General features: G+C 40.9%; 1 long non-coding RNA gene across 1 annotated transcript; it reads left to right on the forward strand.

The window, feature by feature from the left end:
- The first annotated feature begins 1,314 nt into the window (after positions 1-1,314).
- Positions 1,315-9,001, forward strand: LOC121387034. Its single transcript, XR_005959770.1, has 3 exons — positions 1,315-2,481; positions 2,910-3,005; positions 6,830-9,001. It is a non-coding gene; the product is annotated as an uncharacterized LOC121387034 (long non-coding RNA).
- Positions 9,002-16,681: the final 7,680 nt, after the last annotated feature.

Consider the following 16,681-nt stretch of genomic DNA (forward strand, 5'->3'; position numbering starts at 1 on the left):
TACATCACCAGGGTAACACATTGCAATTGTTGAACATGACGGTCTCTGTATAATGAACTCATCCATTCATGCATTTATTTATACTTAATTCTGTGCTGTCCTGGGCACACAACTCAGCTATCTGGACTATCTGTCATGGACAGTGGGTTAGTAATTAGTTGTAATTGTTAGTTTGTTAGTGGTTAGTGAGAAAAAAGTTAGTGTAATGGTCTTACATCTACCCATTGAGTCGTTAAACTCGCTCTGGGTGGGAGCCGGTGCCGGGCTGCGAACCCAGTACCTACCAGCCTTATGTTCGATGGCTTAACCACGACACCACCTAGACCGTAGCCCCAATTAACTGAAGAATGCTAAAACTGTAATATGTTTCCACTCAGCGCAAACAGTGGTTTCCTCGAGAGTTCAATACGTATGCATTAAAACAAAAACAGTTCTTTGTCACAATGGACATGCATTTCAAATTCAAAATGTGACGTCACTATAATTAGATTTTGAATTAATATGATATAAACAATAGTAATTTAAATTATTTGAATGTAATTTTTTGTAGGCATGTAACTGAAGGTATAATCTTTTTCTTTTCTTCCACAAGAAAACTTAATATAATATATATATATATATATATATATATATATATATATATATATTTGGATGTAGTTTTTTTGTAACTCAAGGCATAATCTTTCATTTTACAAGAAAAATTGATAACTTTTTTTCTTCTATGCATAGAAAGTGTGTGTGTGTGTTTGTGTGTATGTATGTGCGTGTCTGTCTGTCTCTCTCTCTAAACGCTCGCTTGATGCGTGATCGGCCTAGGATCGATCCCCGTCGGTGGGCCATTTTGGTCTATTTCTCGTACATACAATATATCCCTTACTACTAATGAAAACAATGTAGTGGGTTTGCCTACTAAGACTATTATGTCAGAATAACCAACTGTTTGACATCCAATAGTCGAAGAAAGAAAGAAAGAAAGAAGTGTTTTATTTAACGACGCACTCAACACATTTTTATTTACGGTTATATGGCGTCAGACATATGGTTAAGGACCACACAGATTTTGACAGGAAACCCGCTGTCGCCACTACATGGGCTACTCTCTCTCTTTTATTTGCGCTTCCCACAGGCAGGATAGCACAAACCATGGCCTTTGTTGAACCAGTTATGGATCACTGGTCGGTGCAAGTGGTTTACACCTACCCATTGAGCCTTGCGGAGCACTCACTCAGGGTTTGGAGTCCGGTATCTGGATTAAAAATCCCATGCCTCGACTGGGATCCGAACCCAGTACCTACCAGCCTTTAGACCGATGGCCTGCCACGACGCCACCGAGGCCGGTCCAATAGTCGAAGATTAATAAATCAATATGCTCTAGTGATTAGTCGTTAAACGAAACAAACTCTTTTTTCCTCAGCGTTTTACTGTTAGTTACAGTGTTAGTTCTACAACCCTTAGCCGGGCTTAGTGACGAGAAGCCCGTGGATTCCGTGTTGGAGCCCCCAGAACTCCCGGAGCAGAGGCGAGAGTTTGATAGCGAGCACGCAGATCTCGACTATGGTTCCACAAGCGAGTTTTCACAACTTAGTGATGTTCCAATGATCGATTATAATGGAACATTGATTGGTTTGGCTTTACCGATGCGATAATCGATTAAACAAAGCCATAATCGATTGTATGGGAAATATTAACTGTAATTGTACATCCAGTTTAGATGATGGAACTGATGTAAATATCTTCTGTTTGGTGTTTGTTTTCATGTGTCACACTATCTCTGCTTCCTTTGGAAAAGGTAAAAAGGCAGCTTGGAGCTGCGACCCTGATGTGACTTGAGCCTGACGCTATATTTTGTTTCCCGTTCCCCAAATATTGTACACAAATTTAACTTCGATTTATTATGTTTATGGGGTGATATACACGAAACACCAAACAGCTATTCACAAACACCATGAGCATTTTCCCGGCCAAGCAGGTACGGCGGAGCAATGGGGCATGGGGTGGGTTGACTCTATCCCCCTCAAAAATTCTGAATACAAAAAAAAATACTGGTAGTAAATCTTCAGGCAGAGATGAATTTTACTTGCAGAATAGAGTGAACTGCATTTCAGGACATTTATGTTTCTAAATTTTACGAGGAGCATACCCCGAACCTCCTAGAAACTTTGCTTTGAAGCCCTCGATCTCAGTCAGAGCCCTCACCCCCAGTGTGTACTTGCTTCCGCCGTGCCTGCCAAGTGATACCAAAGTACGTCTCTGCCCCATGGACTATTACTGTTTTTCAAAATCTGTTAAATGTAATAAATGTTAATCTCTTGTTATGTGCTTACAGATATGAAGCCTGATTCCAAGAAGAAAACGTATCCCGTAAAACCACCTGCTATGTCTCAAAAAGTCAACAAAGATGATATGTGTCATTTCCGTTTGCGCCGATGTTTGTCTATGGTTGTCAATAACAATATTTCCTGGCTGGAATTTAGGATTAAGGTTAGGGTTGGGGTTATTTTTTTTTTTATATGTTATGATACATTTTCAAATTTGTTGACTTAAGTATATCTTTATATTTACAAAACGCCCCAAAATATACCGTTTTGTCTAAACAAAGAAAATAATTTTCTTTTTAAATTATGTCGTTATGTGGAAGACTTCCTACTTTTAGTCGTGGTAGTGTAGTCATTAAACAATATAATTTTAGCGGGTTTTCTTTCTAAGACTATGTCAAAGTTACGAAATGTTTGAATCCATTAGCCGATGATTAATAAATTCATGTATTCTAGTGATGTCATTAAACAAAACAAGGAATGAAGGAAATGTTTTATTTAAACAAAACAAAGTTTAACTTTTAACTTTTGTACGTGTATGTTTGTGATATTAGTTTGATGGGTCACTGCATGCTGAGGTGTTGTTTGTTACAGAGGCCGTTATCAACAGGCAGTTGACAGGAAATGAAGGGATGCTCATGGAACTGCGTGGCCGCCCAGAACAAGCCAGTAGCCACCAGATTGATCCAGGTGAGTGTGCACCTACCAGCATACAAAACAATACCTGACCCACTGACGTCTAAGTGAACCTCACTTAGTGCCAGAATCAGACTGCCAACTGTTACGACCAAGTGGCCAACTCGATGTTTGCGTTGTAATTTCCCCGACGTCCGACAGGTGCGCTCAGATTAACAACTAATGGGTTATACGACGAAAATCGAGGTGTAAGAGCGCTCAGACTAGCAACTAGACAGTCGTAGAAGTCGAACAGAAAGTTAGCCAACTTTGTCGTGGCAGTTGGCACTTTGAACATAGCTTTAAATAGAAAATTAACTAAGTGACGGGCTTGTCGTCGTAAATATTGTTTAATCCAGACAGCAAATTTCTGTAATTTGATTTGATATAATACCAGTATTAACTAATGATCACTCTTAAGCCCCAGTCACATCGGGCCTGCGACCAACTTAGACCTAGCTGCAACCGAATAATTTTGGAATCGCGGGTAAATCGTAGAAAGAGCACTCGACTGATCGCAGAGGTCGTGGGAAATCAGTCGCAGACAGGTCTTACATGGTCGTACCACCAGTCGTGCATGAACGCACCACCAGTCGTGCATGATCGAGGGTCATGCCACCTGACGATTGGTGGTGCCACCTGTTGTACGACCTCACGATTGGTAGTGCGACCAATCACGGCTTGTCCCGACTGGTTGCACGACCTTACGATTGGTGGTACCACCAGTCTTTAGCTCCCCGACATCAGATTCTGGCTGGGTCCTCTTTTCACGGCCCTTTCCCTTCTTGGGAGGCAAGTCTCAGCTGAAAACTTTGACGTAGTGTACTCCTTGAGAGCTAGGTGACTACTGAAGGGAAGGGAAGGGAACTGTATTAACGTGCCCACATCCTTACGGTTCAGGCACGCCCACCATGCCAAGTTCTAATTATCCTAATAAGGGAGGGGGTACAATTACAATTACTATGTACTACTGATGTTGACGCACGATCGCGAACCTTTATATCTGATCGAGCGATTTTCTTAACCCTAACCCTAAACTTAACCCATTTTCTTTCTGGTGGAGGCCCCCCCCCCCCCCCCCCCCCCCCCCCCCCCCCCCCCTACCTTCTCCTGTTGACGTTGGTTGCATTCAATTCCATAGCGCCATACCCAAAAACAAATTTCTGGCAGAAACACTGCTAAAAACATTCTTTTGAGCACGGAAGTTGTGGAAGTTACTCGTCAAAATTCGAGCAAAATTGGTCGATGACGCAGCAAACATTTTACAAAACAAAATCGAATATAGCATTCAACACGTGTATTTGTTTATATACATGTCTGACACATGACCATCATATTAACATATATTCGTCTTTGTTTTGTAAAAGTTCGTTACATTCGTTACATTCTGTCCGAAATGTTACCCTTAACTATCACAACTTCCGTTTTTTGGTATCGTGTCCATTAATTAATTTGATTGCAGAAAAAATTAAGTGAACGAAAAATGTGTACGTATGCAACATGATCTACTTTGATATTTCACGTCTTCTGATATACAGAGTTATATCTAAAAACTACAGCATAGCCTACTCCCATTTTTTTCTGATTTACTTTAAGGGTGTATACCACCAAATCAAATCCCAAAGACGACAATAGTAGCATGTAGCTAAAACTCCTACCTGCCTATCAATCGACATACACAACACGAATATAAATATTACCACCCATCACCCTTAAGTAAAGCAGAAAAAGGGGAGGGGGTGTGAAGGTGCTAATTTCAGAGATGACGGGTAGCGTCTATGTCTACCCGTCTATGACTACCCTAGTTCAGCACAAAATTCGAGTACTTTCTGTTTTACAGGTACCCCATACATGTTTCAAGCACAAGGCTACTTGACACAGTGGTACTAGATGAAATAAAATTGCATACATTTATGGCCAGTAAACGTATAAACTTTAAAGTTTGTTTTGTTTAACGACACCACTAGATCATATCGATTTATTAATCATCGGCTATTGAAATAAAATGTGTTGAGTGCGTCGTTAAATAAACTATTTTCTCTCTCTCTCTCTCTCTCTCTCTCTCTCTCTCTCTCTCTCTCTCTCTCTCTCTCTCTCTCTCTCTCTCTCTCTCTCTCTCTCTCTCTCTCTCTCGCAAATACTGTTGTGCTAACTTTAACTTTGTCTCTATTACTCTGTTATTCTTGATTCTACATTTTAATGTTACATTTTTAATATTATTTTATGATAATATGATAGGTAGATTGATCTACATAACTTACAGCTGTTCGGTGAACAGGTATTGACGAGTAATGATAGGTAGGTTGATCTACATAACTTACAGCTGTTCGGTGAACAGTTATTGACGAGTAATGATAGGTAGGTTGATCTACATAACTTACAGCTGTTCGGGAACAGGTATTGACGAGTAATGATAGGTAGACTGATCTACATAACTTACAGCTGTTCGGTGAACAGGTATTGACGAGTAATGATAGGTAGATTGATCTACATAATTTACAGCTGTTCGGTGAACAGGTATTGACGAGTAATGATAGGTAGATTGATCTACATAATTTACAGCTGTTCGGTGAACAGGTATTGACGGGTAAAGATAGGCAGATTGATCTACATAACGTACAGCCGTTCGGTGAACAGGTGATGATAGGTAGATTGATCTACATAACTTACAGCTGTTCGGTGAACAGGTATTGACGAGTAATGATAGGTAGGTTGATCCACATAACTTACAGCTGTTCAGTGTTTAGGTATTAACGAGTAATGATAGGTAGATTGATCTACATAACTTACAGCTGTTCGGTGAACAGGTATTGACGAGTAATGATAGGTAGGTTGATCTACATAATTTACAGCTGTTCGGTGAACAGGTATTGACGGGTAATGATAGGCAGATTGATCTACATAACGTACAGCTGTTCGGTGTTTAGGTATTAACGAGTAATGATAGGTAGATTGATCTACATAACTTACAGCTATTCGGTGAAAAGGTATTGTCGAGTAATGATAGGTAGGTTGATCTACATAATTTACAGCTGTTCGGTGAACAGGTATTGACGGGTAATGATAGGCAGATTGATCTACATAACGTACAGCTGTTCGGTGAACAGGTAATGATAGGTAGATTGATCTACATAACTTACAGCTGTTCGGTGAACAGGTATTGACAAGTAATGATAGGTAGGTTGATCCACATAACTTACAGCTGTTCAGTGTTTAGGTATTAACGAGTAATGATAGGTAGATTCATCTACATAACTTACAGCTGTTCGGTGAACAGGTATTGACGGGTAATGATAGGTTTGACGTCCAATAGCTCTAGTGGTGTTGTTCAACAAAACAAACTTTAACTAAACCCAGCTTTATGGCTATGGATAATGCTAAAAGACTGTTAGTGACACCCAAACAATGGAGATGTATATCAAAATGAATAATCCATGGATGTCTAATAACGATGTGTAGCATGAAACTCCAATATCGTCCTTTTAGCCTGTTGGCAGCTATAAACGAAAATAATAGGTGGGTTGTGCAGAGAAAACATACGTAACAGAGAATAATGCTCACCTAAACCTTTAATAAATGACGAAATTTAGAACCACAAAATTTAGGTTGAGACTCTAAAAGTTTGTTTTGAAATTGATATTTGATATTTAGTTCTGTTGTAGTATTATTTTCTAAAAAAAAAGAAAAAAAAAGTCACATGCTAAGGAGAGCGAAAAACCACTCCCCTTGAACTATTCTTAAGAGGAGTGATGGGGAGCGGGAGTGATAGCTCTCCTTAATTGGCGAGGTCTGTTATTGCTACTTTTATTGCTTGGTACAATATCATTTTTGTTTTTCAGTGTTTTCGAGGAAAGAAGCAGAACAAAAAGGAATGTGACCCTGACCCTGACCCTGACCTTGAAAAGCCACGACGTAAATCTGTAACATTCTACCACTTTCTACTAGAAGGTCACTTATGGAATCCTAAGGAAAATATAATGAGGGAAAAGACAATGACACGGCATCAGAAGACACATTAGGCGGATATCATGCAGCTGAGGATGGTGATAATCTTAGGGTAGAAGTGGATACCGAGTCGGAGAGTTCCGAAGAAGAGGTTGAATCTAGTGACGAGACTGAATCCGAAGGAAACGTGTCACATAATTTCAAGGAAGAATCTGCAACTGAACTGCAAAATAGGCAACGATATAAACACAGCCAAAAACACAAACAACAGACACTATACGTTTCTATGGAACAACCCAATATTGGACTGCCAGATAAGCAACGGTATAGTTGCCCACAAGAACCTAATATTAGACTGCCAGATAGGCAACAGTATAGTTACCTACGAGGACCTAATATTGGACTGCAATATAAGCAGCTATATAATTACAAGCAAGAACCCAATATTAGACTATACGCTTGCAGCCAAGAATCTGACAGAAGTAGCCAAGATAAGGTGCTATTCAATAATAGACAACACGCCAATATTAGATTGAAAAATGCATATGCAAAGAAAATACAAAGAGCCCTACATTGCGATCAATGGCAAGATATACAGGTGCAGGGAGGAACTTGACGCCGAGCCACAAGAGAGAAAATTGTCTCGTTACGAAGAGATAAATGAATTTGCACCCAGATCTAAAGGTCGAAAATTAAAAAAAAAATTAAAACATGCTCCATGAAACCTTGTGTGCTGGACTAAAGCGTAGACAGCAGGCGTGTTTGCAGAAGGGAGCATTTTGGGGATCCAACCCCACCCATGCTCAAGCAATTTGTTTTCAATACATTTTCCAGAGGAGCATGTTTCGGCCCCCCTATTAGCTCGCCAGTCTACACGCCCCTGCTAAGATTTCTGCAGACGCGCTTAAACAGGATCAGCCTAGTATCACCATAATTTTACAGCAAAAGGCAAATATTTTACAAGAATGGCTTCCAGTGGCATATAATAGGACTGTATCGTAGGAAGTTTGATTCCTTTTGAAAAGTGACACTACCTCTCACCCACTTCGTGTAGAGAAATTTTAAAGGTTTCTGTTCACTACGTGTTGACAACACGTCCAGAAGACAATACCTTTGCACGTTTCACGTAGAGAAAGCTTCAACTTTTTTTTTTTTAACTACATGTTCACAACACGTCCGCGAGACACTACCTTCCACACATTTCGCGTAGAGAAATCTTCAAAGTTTTTGTGTTCATAACACGTCGGTGAGACACTACCTCTTGTACGTTTCGCATAGAGACATTTTAAATGTGTTTGTGCTCACTACGTGTTCACAACATGTCGAAACACTACGTGTTACATGTTTCGTGTAGAGAAGTCTTCAACGTGTTTTTGTTGTTCACTACGTGTTCACAATAGAACCGCGAGACACTACCTCTCACACGTTTCGCTTAGAGAAATCTTAAATGTTTGTGTGTTCGTTCTATGTTCACAACACGTCTGCGAGACACTACCTCTGACGTTTCGCTTAGAGAAATCTTAAATGTTTGTGTGTTCACTCTATGTTCACAACATGTCTGCGAGACACTACCTCTCGCACGTTTCGCTTAGAGAAATCTTAAATGTTTTTTTTGTTCACTACATGTTCACAACACGTCCGCGAGACACTACCTCTCACACGTTTCGCGTAGAGAAATCTAAAATGTAATTGTGTTCACAACACTACCTCTCACACGTTTCATGTAGAGAAATCTTAAAAGTAATTGTATTCACAACACGTCAGCGAAACATTACCTCTCACATGTTTCGCGCAGAGAAATCTTAATCTCTCTATTTACCACCTGTGTTAGCCTAAGCGGCTATGTACGTATGTATGTATGTGCAGCGCAGGGTATGTCCGCCTTCACACAGTGAAGGTGGCTTTCAATAAGTACATTATGCCCGAGACAAGATATTATGTCGCAAAGCGTTTCACTTCTCAGACAATTGTTTGTGTATTGTATGAAATCGATGTAGATTTAGGAGGCCAAATGTGCGCAACCCTCCACTGTTTTTGTTTTGGTTAATAAAGTATTTAATTTCGTATTTGAGGATTGCTTATCATCGCCACCAAAGTGCAATACATTAATGTTACTCCACCCAACCTCCCCCCCCCCCCCCCATTAGCACTTTACAGTGGTTAAAACATGCCTACTTTGAGTTAATAATTTCACAGAAATGTATGAAGGAACAAAATTACGTTTCGCTGTTAATTGCATGTATATTTCCTACATGCAATTTGACGAGGGAACACATGTATCAAGTTGCGTGTGGATAGTCTCTAAAAGTAAAGTAAAGTTTGTTTTATTTAACGACGCCACTAGAGCACATTGATTTTTTTATCTTATCATCCATCGGCTATTGGACGTCAAACATATGGTCATTCTGACACTGTTTTTTTAAGAGGAAACCCGCTGTCGCCACATAGGCTACTCTTTACGACAAGCAGCAAGGGATCTTTTATTTGCGCTTCCCACAGGCAGGATAGCACAAACCATGGCCTTTGTTGAACCAGTTATGGATCACTGGTCGGTGCAAGTGGTTTAAACCTACCCACTGAGCCTTGCGGAGCACTCACTTAGGGTTTGGAGTCGGTATCTGGATTAAAAATCCCATGCCTCGACTGGGATCCGAAACCAGTATCCTGCCTGTGGGAAGCGCAAATAAAAGATCCCTTGCTGCTAATCGGAAAGAGTAGCCCATGTAGTGGCGACAGCGGGATTCCTTCTAAATCTGTGTGGTCCTTAACCATATGTCTGACGCCATATAACCGTAAATAAAATGTGTTGAGTGCGTCGTTAAATAAAACATTTCTTTCTTTCTTTTTACTGCCACTTTGGTCACTAAACACGAATACTGTCGAATTGTTTTGTCTTTGACCACTATTTATATCTGGACTTTTAATTTATTCAAATTGCGTCCAACTTTCGTGTAATTCTGTGTATTTTGTAGATTTTAGATCCTACACTGTAAGCGCCTTACACCTTCCCAGTCAATCTAATTAAAATTAGCTCCACTATTACATGTGGATCTAACAGCAGCCAGTCGGAGCTCATGTCCACCAATCAAAACCTTACTTGCAGAATCATGTTTCGTGTGAATGACAAATGCCTTAAAACATGTTTTATTTTATAAAATAAATAATTTGTAATGTAAAACTGAAGACTGATTTAGTTTTTAGTTTTTTTAATAAATAAATAGTTTGTAATGTAAAATTGAAGACTGATAACCATCCCGTACGTATTGGTATGGTTCGCTGTACTGCGGCCACTAAAATAGACTCGCCCGATATTTTTAGAATTTGTATGCTCCCAAATAACGTTATAAAAGGCGAAGTGTGATTGGTCAATATTTAAATTATTATTTACAGACGAAATGTTACTTGGACATTGGAGACTACGCAGTGTTGTTAGCAATCTGATTAAAATTAGTTCTACTGGTCTAAATAAGGCATTCGTAATTCATATGAAACATGCCGTATACCCTCAGGATAATTCGGAATGTTCTCAAATTATTTTCAAATCACTGGCATGATTCTGCAAGCAAGGTTTTGATTGGTGGACATGAGGTCCAACTGGCTGCTGTTAGATCCACATGTAATAGTGGAGCTCATTTTAATTAAATTGCTACCCAGTGAGTCTTTAAACTCGATATGGGTGGGAGCCGCTACTGGGATGCGAACCCAGTACCTGTACCAGCCTAAAATCAAGCTCGGACCACGGAGTCTGTGAAGGGGTGGGAGTAGAAGGTGGGGGTGGGGCGCCGAACACGGAAAGAGCTGTTGAACAGGCTTTTTATTTGATGTTTTTGACTTCGGCGAAAAACAAAAAAAAGAAAAAAGTTCGATCTGCGCCTATTAACCACCACACCGGGTATACCACCAAGACCGGTGTCACATATAATTTGCACTCTCCTGGATTTGCTCTCCCTAGTCAACATTATACGTAGAATAAGCACTCCCCAGTGCATATTATACATGTAATATACACTGAGTGCAAATAATTCAAGGGAAGTGCGTATTATACGTATAATAATAACTGGGGGAGTGCAAATTATACGTATAATAATGACTGGGGAGTGCATATTCCCCGGGAGTGCAAATTAAATGCTACACCAGTATTTCCTTTCCTAAACTCCGACTTGCTAACTCATTGTAATCGATCTCGTGGCATGTATATATACATATAAAACATTGTACTCGTCATATGATGAACTGATCGGCTTAAATCACATTAGCTGACCAAGCTGAATAAATAAACCACCTGACACACCTCCTTATGGCTAATTTCAAAACAGACAGTCGACTTTAAATATTGGAGTCCAAGTCACCGGTCAGGTAGGATCTCACAATGATGCAGTCCGTGCTTGGTTCGATTCTTGTCCTCGTCGTCGGGGTTACATTCGCTCAATTTCCATCTCGATGTATGTCTCCGCAAGAAATGCAGGTATGTATTTGAAGATGGAATGGATGAGTGGATGGATGGATGGATGAATGAATGAATGAATTGGTGGATAAATAGGATAGACGGAAGATGAAAAATGAACGAATGGGTGAATGAATGAAAGGATGGATGGATGGATGGATGAATGATTTGATGGATGAATTAGATAAACGAAAGATGAAAAATGAACAGAAGACTGAACGAATAAATGGATGAATAAATGAATGAATGAGCTTTGAATAAACGGAAGATTGAACGAATGGATGAATGAATGAATGAATTGATGGATGGATGGAAGGATGGATGAATGAATGAATGATTTGGTGGATGAATAAGATAAACGAAAGATGAAAAATGAACAGAAGATTGAACGAATGAATGGATGAATAAATAGATGGGTTTCCGCATAAAGGAAAGTTTGAAAAATTGGAAGATTTAACGAATGGGTGAATGAATGAATGAATGAATGAATTAATTAATGGATGGGTGGGTGGGTGGATGGATAAATTAATGAATTGGTGGATGAATATGATAAACGAAAGATGAAAAATGAACAGAAGATTGAATGAATGGATAAATAAATTAACGGGTTGTCGCATAAATGAACGTTTGAATAAACGGAAGATTAAACAAATGAGGTTATGATTGAATGAATGAATGAATGAATGAATGAATGGATATGTGGATACATGAACAAGCATAATGAATATTGGCGTAGCCAGGATTTTATATTGGGGGTGGAGGAGGGGTGTCCATATCGGGTTGGGGGTTGGGCAACAATACTCTCTATGATGTGTATTATTATATGGCGACAGGAAAATATAAAGGTGGTGGGAGAAAAACAGTTGTGATTGGGGTATGGATTGGGGTGGTATGCACCCCCCCCCCCTTACCGTCTGGCTACACCTATGATAGTGAATGAATGGGTGAATGGATGAATGGGTATGTTCGTCATGCACCTATTGCGGTGTGCATTAACATGTGCACTTAAGGTACTCAATTAATGGTCTTAAAGATAAGCAAATTGGCTAAAGTTTTATATAACCCAAGTTACCTTTGGTGCCATATTATTTTTAAAGATCATCCAGTACCTACGACGCACCATTTTCGCTCTGATTTTACTGACTATTCATTCATCCATTCATTCATTTGTTCGTTCGTTCGTTCGTTCGTTCGTTCGTTCGTTATTTCACAATTCAGATATTCATTCATTCATTCATCCATCCATCCATCCATCCATCCATCCATCCATCCATCCGCTCGGGGCGGGATGTAGCCCAGTGGTATAGCGCTCGCTTGATGCACGGTCGGTCTAGGATCGATCCCCGTTGGTGGGCCCATTGGGTTGTTTGTCATTCCAGTCAGTGCACCATGACTAGTATTTCAAAGGCCGTGGTATCTGTTATCCTGTCTGTGGGATGGTGCATATAAAAGATCCCTTGCTGCTAATCCAAAAGAGTAGCCAATGAAGTGGCGATAGCGGGTTTCCTCTCTCAATATCTGTGTGGTCCTTAACCATAATATTATGTCCGACATTATATAACCGTAAATAAAATGTTTTGAGTGCGTCGTTAAATAAAACATTATCTTCCTTCCTCACTTCCTTCCTTCATCCATCCGCTCATTAAACTCATTAATTCATTTCATTAAAAAGAATGAAATTCACAGTTTATAATTTGTTGTAACTGAATGTTTCAGTTTGGAATGACTATAAACGACCATGTGAAGAACACGATAACTTTGTACACGGTGGAATATGATGCACCCAATGAGCGAGTCGCTTTCATGGAGACAGACGTCTTCTCAACCACTCGACAGTGAGTTAACAAGACTGATAGATAATGTTAAAACTGTCTTGTGACGTGCTTATGAAACTAAGTCGAGACTAAAGACAAAGCAAAATCTCCAGTTTAACAATGTGCTACCTGTAGGTCATATTGGCGGAAGTTGCATACTGACCCCAAAAAAAAAAATTCTTTCTTGTAAAATGTAAAGATTTTACTTTAAATTAAATGCCCACAAAGTGTTACATGCAAATAATTTTATTTACTACTACTTTGTAAATTTATATTCTTGCAAAATCCAGTAAGAGTGACCGACAGGAGAACACGTGACTTCAGAGTTTGAATTTGAATTGCATCTCTACATTGACCCCACCCCCACCCTCCAAACCTCACCACAGAAAACAACAACAACAACACCCCCAACCCTCCTCAAAGCAAAAACAAACACAAGGGCTCTGTGTGTTTCTGTTTCTCTCTCTGCCTATCTGTCTCTGTCTCTATCTGTGTCTCCGTTTTTCAGTCTGTGTGTCTGTCAGTGTGTGTGTCTCTCTCTTATTTCTCATTTTTCACTCTCTCTCTCGTCACTATCGCCATTCCACCTCACACTTCATTTTTCTTACCCCCTATCTCACGATGGTCCCCCCCCTTTTCAGAATTCTCTCTATCTTTCATTCCTTTCCTCTCTCTCTCTCTCTCTTCCCCTTCTGTCATTTCCTATTATTCTCCCTTTTCTCCATTTTGTCTGTCTCCCCCCCTTTTTTATATCTAACTTACCCTCACGTCCTCTCTTTTCTTCCTTCTCTGTTTCGTCTTTTTTGTCTACTTTATTTTTTGTTATCCAATTCTGTCTTCTTCACCTTTATCAATACATTTTTTCCCCGTTTTCTTTTTGTTGTTTTTTCTGTGTCTCAGTTTTTCCTGTCTGTTTTTCTGTTAGTTGGTAACATCTTCCTATGGTATGGGGTCCTACAAGTTTCTCTTCATCTTTTTAGTGTGGTTTTGTTTTCCTTTCTTCGCCACACCTCTGTGATTATCTGCCTTTCACTCATTTCCACCTTTATTGCTAACTTACTCTTGTTACAACGTGGTCATCCCTATGCATCTGAACTTTTACGTTACTTTTTGTCATCACTTTCTCCTTTTTCCTTGTGGGGTTTCTCTGACTGTCCTCTCTGTCTGTTGGGGCTGGTTTCTTCCCCCCCCCCATTTCTTCAAGCTCCTTTTGTCATCCCTTTTTCTCTCCACCCCTACTCTTCTCTCTTCCCCTTCTTTCCCCCTTCGTCTCTCCTTTTCTCTCTCCTCCTCTCCACTATATTCTATTCACCTCCCTTTTTTTACTTTCTTTTTGCTCCCTCTTTTCACTCTTTTTTTCTTCTCCTCTCTTTCCTTTTTTCTCTTTACTCCCTTTTTTCCTCCTTCTTCTTTTGGTTCTCTTCTTTTTCTCGCTCTATTCTCTTTTTTTTCTCTTCCTCAAGTCTCTCCCTGTTTTTTTTTCCAACCTTTCTATTCCACCCCTATCTTTTACTTTTTTACTTTTTCTTATTTTCCTCTTCACTCTTCTTTTTTTCTCGTTCCACCGTCATCTCCTTTCGTTCTTTCATTCCTCACTCTTTCATCCCTTTTCTTCATCGCCTTTTTTTTTTATTTTCTTTTTCTTTCTTCTCTCTTTTCCTCTCTTTTCTTTTCTTTCCCTCTCTCTGTCTTCTTGCCTTCTCTTTATCCATCCTCCCTCTCGTCACCTCCCCTAATGATTCCCTCCCTTTTTTCCCCCGTTTCTCTCCTTCCCTCTCTCTTCTTTTCCTTTTTCCCCCCTTCCTTTCTTCTTCTTTCTCCTCCTCTCTCCCTTTTCTCCACTCCGCTTTTTTTTTTTCTTTTTTTCCCCCCCCCCCCCCCTCTCCCCCCGGTCCCTCCTTTTTTTTTCTTTTCCCCCCCCCCTTTTCCTTTCTCCAGTTTTTTCTTTCTTCCCCCCTCTTTTTTTCTTTCCCTTTTTTTTTCTTGTCTTTCTTTTCCTTTCCTTTTTCCCCTCTCTTCCCCTTCTCTATTTTATTTCTTTTTTTCTCCCCCTCCTTTTATTTCACCCCAGGTTTCCCTTTTTTCCACTGTCCCTCCCCTTTCTTCCCAATTATCCAGCCCTTTTTTTTCTTCCTTCCACCCTTTACCTTTTCCCGTTGTTTCCCCATTGAAGACCTCCTTTCCTTCTCTTCTCCCCCTTATTCCGTCCCCCTCTACATTTCCACCTTCCCATTTTTCCCCTCCTTCATCTTTCCGCTCCCTACTATCTTCTTGTTCTCCTCCAGTCCTCTCTTTCTTCCTCTTTGCCCCTTCTCTCTATTTTTCCCCCTCTTTTTCTTTCTACTTTTAGTAATCCGCGACTCCCTTATTTGCTCCCCCCCGGTCACCTTTATCCTATCTTTTTCCTTCCCCTCCCTTTTCTTCTTCCTTCCCCCCTATCCTTCTTCTATTTCCCCCTTCCTTTTCCCTTTCTCTTCCCCCCTCCTTCCCCCCTTCCTTATTTCCTCCTCTTCCTTCCCTTTTTTTCCTTCCCCTCCTCTCCGTTCCTTCCTTCCTTCTTCCTAATTACCCCCATTCCCTTTTCCTTTCCTTCCCCTCCTTCCCCTCTCCCTAGTCCCCCCCCCTTCCCTTCTCTTCCCCCCCTTCTTTCCTTTACATTTCACCTTCCTTCCCCATTCCTTCCCTGCTTTTCCCTTTACCTTTATACTTCCCTCTCCCTACCCTTCCTCCCCCTTAATCTTATTCTCTTTTCCTTCTTCTCATCCCTTCCTTTTGTCCCTCCCTCCCCGTTTTTCTCCCTTTTTTTACTTTTTTCCCCTTCCTTTTTCCTTCACCTTCCTCTTTCCCTCCCCTCCTTTCCCTCCCCCTTTTTTTCCTCCCTTTCCTTCCCCCCTTTCCCCCCTCCTTCCATTTCCCCTTCCATTTTCCCCTTCTTTTCCTTCCTTATCCCCCCTTCCCTGCTCGCTTCTTTCCCATGCCCCTCTCCCCTTTTTCCTCCCCCCCCTTTCCTTCGTAGCCTTCCTTTCCTCCCTCTCCTTTCCTTTTTTTCCTTCCTTTCCTTCCTTCCCCCTTCCTTCCTCCTCCCTTACCCGGTGTCCGTCCCTCCATTCCTCCCCCCTTCCCTTTCCTTTCTCTTCCTTTTTTCCGGCTCCCCTCCCACCCCTCCCCGTTTCCCTTTTCCCCTTTTTTCCTTCTTCCTTTCACCTTTCCCCCTTTCCCCCTTTTCTTCCTCCCTCCCCTTTCCCCCTTCCCCCCCTTTCTCTCCCTTTCTCTTCCCCTTCCTTCTCTTCGTTTTCCGCTTCCCTTTCCCTCCCTCTCCCCTCGTGCTTACCCTTTTTCCCCCTCCCGCCTCCTTAAATGTCCCCCCTTCCTTGCCCTCCCCCCTCTCCTCCCCCCTCCCCCCTCCCTTTTTACCGATCTCTCCCCCCTTTCCTCTTTCCTTCTTCCCCCCTTTCTCCCTTTCCCCCCCCCTTTTCTCTCTCTTCCCC

Source organism: Gigantopelta aegis, chromosome 13, assembly GCF_016097555.1.
Source record: "Gigantopelta aegis isolate Gae_Host chromosome 13, Gae_host_genome, whole genome shotgun sequence".
In the NCBI taxonomy this organism is placed as follows: Eukaryota; Metazoa; Mollusca; class Gastropoda; order Neomphalida; family Peltospiridae; genus Gigantopelta; species Gigantopelta aegis.